Below are 7995 nucleotides of genomic sequence, written 5' to 3' on the forward strand. Positions count from 1 at the left end.
TTAAAACTCGAAACTTTTTTATTTTTTATATCCGACAAAGTTCTATTGGTTTTAAAAATTGAATTTTCATTCGGAATTTGTTCTGCACATTTTTTGTGTATTTATTTTTTACCGTCAATTGCAATAAAATACCAAAAACAAGACATTTTTTGGCACTTTTTTTTTTGAAAAAATATAAATGCACAGTAGCATATCGAGTGTGGTGTATATGATATACTCAACTATATGAAGCCGGGATGTGTGATGGACATGTATCAATAATGTTTTAAATTGTCCGAATAATTTAAATTGAGTTTTTTTTTGTTGTGTTGGAATGTTGAAGGAGATAGAGGGAAATGGGGATGATTTAAAGTAAAATAATTGAATTTTAGAATAAATAAATGTAAAAAAATAACGGTTTTTAAATATTCAAAAATTCATTTTGAAATCGAAGAATTTTTAAATTGCACCAATCAGTCAATCGATCAAAATCAGGCTTCTAGGCATGTTTGACTTGACTTTTTGAACGGACACTGTCAAGACTCTGTCTGGTGCCGGATTTTGGTCAAATTCACCGAACTGTGCTATTCAAATTATTACGTTCAACTTTTGGTTAATAATCAGAATTATATGCATTTAACTTAGTCCGGTAATTTATAAAGCGTCTTTTTGAAAATTTCTGGAAGTTTGAAATGTTGTGGACTTTATTAATCTTTCCGACCACTCGACTACTGACCTATGCAGCTACTCCCAGAGCTTCTTCATTTATGTCACTCGAGCACGAAATCAACCCGGATTTTGTGGAAAAGCAATTATATTGAGTCAGTTCATTTAAAATTTCGAGTAGTTGATTCAAATGGTAAAATATAGGTGAGAATCACCATCTATGCAGCGGACCACCGGCAAATAATATCACGATTTTAGAGCGAGTCGTTGACTGTTTTTCAGTCAATCACCAACTCTATAACAATCCCATGAGTCTAATCAGGACCCAACATTCGATCCTAATGCGTCCTCAATTTCTCCACCAATCGAATCCCCAACTAGTTCCTCAAATGTTTGTTCAATTTTTATTTATTTCCATACATTTTCAATCCGCTTCTCGTAAATTTCATTTCTTTCCTGTATCGAAATTTGGCAATTTTTTTGCGTTCATGTCGCGCAAATGGCTAAAATATCAAAAAATGTGAGAATTTTATGTTCTATGAGCTGACATTTTTTTTTCTATTCTTTATTCAAATAATTGATGGAAATTTTAGAGCGAGAACTATTTTTGTTCCCCAAACTGAATGTTTAAGAATACAAAAGAATATGAACATAAAAAAATTTTTTGTCTGCTTTTGGAAGCGTGAATTTTATTTTTTTTTCAGCAACAGCAATTTGGCATTGCTATTAAAGGAATATAGCAGAAAAATATTGGGTTGGTTTAAGCTTTTGTGTTGGAAATTAGACAATTGCTTTAATTAAACTAGCTGAATTTCCATTACAAATTCAGTTTTGATGCAGTTATCATGAATTATACTGAAAGAGTGTTTGGAATTGTATTGTGGATCTTATAATGGAGCAGTAATGGATTATGTTGAATAGTAAAGTAACTAGAGTAGTGCCGATTGAGTCCCAAATCTAATAGCACACGTAAGTTAATCCATCTAAAGTACAATCGACACCATGCAGAGGCGTGATGCAGGAATGATGCCGTATTTAAACCGAATCTGACACCAAGTGCCACTCATGCCGACCTTGAGCCTGATTTTTTGACCAATTAACTAATTTGTGCCATACATGTGGATAACAAGTCCGAGTGACTAAAATTAAAAAGGTTCCAATTAAGAATTGCTGCCAATTTGGTATTAATACCTGATTTACCCTTTAAATATCCGTGACGGAACCTTCTTCATTTGTGTCGCTCTGGAAGTGTTCATATTGTCAACCAAATTTCATTTTTTTGTCATCAGAAACAGCCGTAAGGGCATTTTCACGTAGTTTTGATGTTTTGCTGTTAAAAAAGTAACGTGTCGTGATGTGCAGCTCAGACAAGATTGTCAATCAGCTTGATACATTATAATCAGCATAATAAGGGTTCTCGATTCCAATATCTTGACTTCCTGTTCTCGGTCTCGAGATTTGTTGAGACCGAGGCTTCGAAGAACTCATTTAAAATCCTGGATTCAGCCTGGTCTCTTATTGGATTTCGGTCTGAAAAATTCGACTAATTCCATGGATTAATGATGTCCAAAATATTTTGTGGTACGGAACTCTTTGGTGATAAATCTCGACCAAAACTACACACAGCCATTAGTTGCATGGCATTTTCAATCAATTAAGGAGAAACACTAATGCAGCACTAGTATGCCTCATCATACAATTTGAATAAAAATACCATGAATAATGCAACTGCCTGCAGAGTTTGGAATCAATTAACTTGACATCAACCAACTTCTCTCGGATTGCTGACGCGTCATTCGTGCCAACAACATCAATCTTATTCTCTAAAATTAAAATTAATGACAATTTTCACAAACCTCAAAAAAAAAGTCTCGCCATGAAAATTTCTCATTCTTTCAGTCTCTAAACAACAGTAAAAAAAGACAAAAATAAACTGCAAATCCGACGAATTTCTGATGAAACCGAGTGAGAAGTAAAAATGACGAAGGATGTTTGCGATTTGTCGTGCATTGTCAACAAGGAAATCACAGAAGGAAGTTTGCAGATCGTAAACATGTCATAGATTTTTTGCTTCTATACCCAACTGAGGGGATAAAGGAAGTGAAAAAAAATAATAATTTTTATAGCTCTATCCAATTTTTAAAGTTTAAATGAATTGCAAGGTGGACCGTCACTTGAACTTTTATGAAACTTTTTTACCTTCAAATGACGAGAAGTTCTTGCTGCTTTCTTTCATTATCATATACTCCCAAATGTGCATTAAAATGCTCTCATTTTCATTTGTCATGAAAATCGCATTCAGCACAAAAAGAATGAAGAAATGACATTTTATGTTCGCATCGTGACACATTTTTATGACTTTTTGCACTTCTGGAAGACTTTTTTTTACGAGTTTAATTCCTCTGACTTATGAGAACTTTATGCTTGACGTTAATTTCTTCTTCCTTCTTGGCTGGCAGTGCTCTTGCTGAGATTTTGCTGCTTTTTATTCATTGACTGAGAAAATATTTTGCAAAGAAATTTTCACTTCCGAAATGTTTAAGCTTGGATAAATTTCTGGTCATTATGAAGGAACATTAATCATAAAGTTTTTTTTGTGTGATTTAAAGATTGTAAAAATTCAATTTAAAAAGTTTTTAGAATTGAGATGAAGTTTTTGAAGTTTTTTGGAGCATTAGATGTAGCTATTAAAAGAACAGCACTGAATAAAAAGTTTTTTAAATATGACACTGCAAATTTGAATGCAATTTATGTCGTGTTAATGTCTGGTTTAGGGAATTTTGTTAAAATATGTTGGAAGTTCCAGTATTATTAAAGAATTTCAGTGCAGTTTTGAAGCAGCGATTAGTGTTTGACTAAATAACTACGAATTTGCTACCAATTAAGTTACAAATTTTTAAGCAGCATATGTCCAGTAAGATTTAAACGCATGATTAAGCAAACTCTACATCAATTCAGATTCAATTCTTATAGATCTTAGTCACTTTAAAATCCACAAAACAAGATCCAGTAAGATTTTGGAAATAAAAAACCATTAATTATCGTGTTAAGACAGGAATTTGTGCCTCAAGACTAATCGATCCAGCAATATCTCGGTAGCACGAATCTAATGCTTCATACAAGAGCTTTATAAGAGGTTTGATTGTTGAGATTTCGTCCCTTTCTTAGCCAATCAGTCTTCGAGATATTTACTTACTTACTGCAACCATGTACCTATGTGGAGCTTAGGTTACAACAGAAGGGTTTCCATCTGACTCTGTTGCTGGCTCTGTCACCTAGTTTGTACAAATTCTCTGTCCGCACATTGAGCAGAAATTCTTTCATTACTATTCTGCACCAAGTAGCTTTTGGAGCTCCTGGCCACCTTTTCCCTTGTGGATTCCATCCAAGATCTGTGTAACAAACTTGTATTTCTGTCCCAGCAATGACATTTTTCTTCCGAAGCGTATGTCCTATCCAGCCTAGTACTTCCTCATCTGTATCTCCTTGTTGATGTCTTGTTGACCTGCTTTTTTCAGCCTTCCAGATAGAGTCCAATAAAGCCCTTAACATTCGACTTTTTCAGAAATAGAATTTAATTAAAACTGTAGATGAACTTTAAATACGTCGACTTTGGATTACTTCAAACCAGAGTGGACAAGATTTTAGAAGCCCGGACTCAAAATCTCCCAAAAAGCTCTTCCACATAGGGCTTATGGACACATGGAATCCTGCCAATTCTGCAACAAAATAATCTGCCTTCACACAAATTGGTCATCCTGGACAACCCCCCAAGCCTTTGTCCTTCAACACAGCATTCATTATTTGATTATTTGCATTCCTCAGCTCGATTGTCAACCTAACATACATACATCAAAACAAGTGTACAGCAAGAAGTAAAGAACAAACAACAAAAACACAAAAAAAAGCTTCTAAGAATTTCATTATTTAACCAAGCATGAAAGCTTAAATAGAAATGCTCACTCATACATAACAGACAAGCAGCAATCATAAATATCAGATAGAAAGGCAAAGAATTCTCATCATGGGTAGAATTCCTTTCATCATTTTGTGTATGCTTTTGTGAAGGAGATGCTTTCCATATTTTGCACGAGTAAACACATTCACCTTTTTTATTTTTTTGATTGTGATGTTTAAATGCTCCTGTATATTTGTATAGATGTATATTTAACAGAAGTATACCTCAAGCACTTAGCACTTTTTCATAGAAAGTCATTTCCATCACTTCTTTTTTTTTTTTGCGTATCAAATATTCAGCAACAATAGCAATTGTACTGAAAAAACTTTTTTTTTTTTGCTACTTCTTCTTCTATGCCTTCTCTTTCCTCATCTGCGATCATAATACCGGCAGAAAATAAAGTGAGTTCAAGCTAAATAATAAATTTATATCTCGACGATAAAAAAGCACTTTTTGTTGTTGTCATGTTGATGAAATATGGCGAAGCAACACTTCATGATTTGACTTTCATATTTCCACTCTTATTTCTTTTTTTTTAGATGAAACTTTTTTATGTTAAGATTGGAGGTGGAAAAATTGGTTGTTTGTGGTTTGTCTTGGTGTCGAAGAAGGATTCTACTGAGTATAGGACTTTTTGGTAGATCGGGCAAATCTTTTGAGAGTTTGCTTACTAAAATACAAAAATTGGGTCAAAATCCATAGTTACGATCACTTTAGAGCTACTTTAATGTGTCACGTTGACAGAATGGTACCCTATCAAACAGGATCTGTAGTTCGGGATGACAATCTAAAGAATCCAAACTGACAATCAGCATATTAGTCTTATTGAGCGTTCTCATGAGTATATTCCTTTTCTGTTATTTAAATTTATCAAAAGAGGTAATTGAGGGTAACGTATTGGACGTGTGTCTGTGATAGAGCTGGTTATAGATGAGAAACTGGGAACGTTAGTAGAATCCTATTGGTAGAAGTGGGAATGTTTTACGAATTATTGTATTATAGAGTGAATCTCTGACAACGTCGAGTTTATGATTGAAGCTTTAACATTTTTTAATAGCTAAACAATGTGAATACGTCAAAGGTTAGTTGCCTTTAGAGCGTTAAGTCACAGACTTTGAGTCGTATTTTGCAATAACTGGTCTTAAGTTAAAATCAAGCTTGAACCAAGAATGGAAATGGCACAGATATTCTAAATGCCAGACTTTTTAATCGGATATGAGCAGTCTCGTGGATATACCAGCTTATGGAAGTAGCTTTAATGATCACAATTAAACGATAGAGGCAGCCGATAGTCATCTTTATAATAAAATCTTAGAAGCTATCCTAATTGAGTCTAAAAAGCTCCTATTTTGGAATATCATCCACTTCGTTGCCATCAGCCAATCACTCATTTACCTTCAAAAAGTTGTGTCTTTCTGAAAACTTCAAATAATTCTCAGAATTCCACTTAATTAAAATATTCTTTCTCTAGAAATACGCAAAAAGTCAGTAAACAACAATCGTGAAATGCGCAATTTTTCCAATTTCCCTAGAAACGTTTTTTACACGTGAAATTTTCAAAATGTTTTGTCGATTGCTTTACAAAAAAAAACTTCAAATTCATTTGATTCCAAAGCAACAAAAATAAATTGAACCTCAAAAAAATGAAATTATATTGATTCTAATGCTCCTTATGAGAGCATGTCCCGAAGTCCCCTTAAGGCCATATTTATGCCTACTCTTTCACCATATCGCAGTCAAACAACGAGTTGTTTAAATAATTGATGATGACAAAATGTGTACGAAACAGCGATTTTTTTTTATATATATATGTTCCTCATCGCGCTACATAGTCGAGCACTTCAGCAGAAAGTTCTATATCACCCAAGGATATAAATGTGTACATATACAGCAACAGAAAGAAAAAAAAACGACAGGAAAAAGCATAAACTTTAGCGACAATAAAAATAATAAATGCAATGCTCATATTTTGTGTCGTTTCAAGGCATACACACAATATTTATACATTAAGTAGGAAGTATGATGGGAGAGAGGCATTGAGAATAAAGAAAAATAGCAAAAGAATTATATCGGAAATTGCTTGGTGACATAACAAAATGAGAATAAGAAGATGATGGGAAAGTTAGAGGAAATTAGTTGAGTAGATGAGCATTTAGAGGGGATTAATGTGCAGTTATTGAGAAGTCTAGCTGGGGAATTGTAATTTTCTGGTAATTTTTTTGAATTTTTGACATTTTTTTTAGTATTTTAGGCTGTATTTTAGACAGAAATTTAAAATTTCAAGCAGGCAATCTGTTTCTGGTGCTGATTTGCATGCAGATGGCAAGTAATTGGCAAAAAAGACGAAGATGACCAAAGAACTCTTGGAAAGAGGCTGTTGATAGAGACAATGAAGCAATTGGAATTAGTAAAGAGCAAAAGACAGCCAGCGAAGTAGCTAAGTAAGCAGTATCAAGAGTTTATCCTGATTTTTGAGCTGGGCGTTAGCTGTCACTGTCTATGTACCACGAACAGGATCCTAGGATGAGCCTCATATTGATACCTAGCCTCAAAGTCAGATTTAAACTCCCCAAACCACCCAGCCAACCTTCAAAACCAACCCAAACTGCACTCCCTAAATTCCCATCTTTTTATTCAAAACTAACATTTCAAAAAGGTGCTGAGCAAATAGAATGGATGTGGCTGATATCACAGAAAATAATAAAATATATGAAATTTGTTGCTAAGAATGATTAAGACTCAGTTCAATAAACCATAAATTATGTTGTTTCATTTTCTACGCTACATTTTCATCATTTTTCATTCCCATTGGTAGTAGGTATCTTGCTCATTGAATAAAGGAAGGAAATTGGAAAATTAAGAGTCAAGAAGATGCTATAAGTTGTAACAGATTGTCGTTTTAATGCTCATCTTTTACACAAACAAGCTGAATTGCATTATATACTAAGCTTCTGTTTGAAAAGGGGCTTAAAGTCACTTTGTTAAAATGTAAATGCTGGGGGATTTATTACTCAAAGAGTCTCTGTGGATATTAGGGACATATGGATGCTTTGTGGAATGTTTTGTTGAAGGCTTGATTTTCAATAAGTGTAGGACAGTGATGAGGAAGCTCTTTTAGACCGCGGCACTCTTTGGAGGTAAGCTGCATCTACTCTGGTGTCAAGCCACATAGGTTGTCCAACACTGATATAGCAGAATCAATCCAAATTGATCTAATACATAGCAGAAGTCGAGATTGGCTTGAGTTGGTTAAGAATTGATTTAAATTTGTATGAAATGTTATACCTCACAAATGTTAGCAGAAGAAAAATTCATGCAAATTTTAATTGGTTTTTAATGATCTGGAAGGCACACATTGGAAAACGGACAAAAATCCGGCACCAGACCGACTA

The sequence above is a fragment of the Chironomus tepperi genome, unplaced genomic scaffold (genome assembly GCF_022539635.2).
Source record: "Chironomus tepperi strain 1889 unplaced genomic scaffold, CSIRO-AGI_Ctep_v1 contig_337, whole genome shotgun sequence".
In the NCBI taxonomy this organism is placed as follows: Eukaryota; Metazoa; Arthropoda; class Insecta; order Diptera; family Chironomidae; genus Chironomus; species Chironomus tepperi.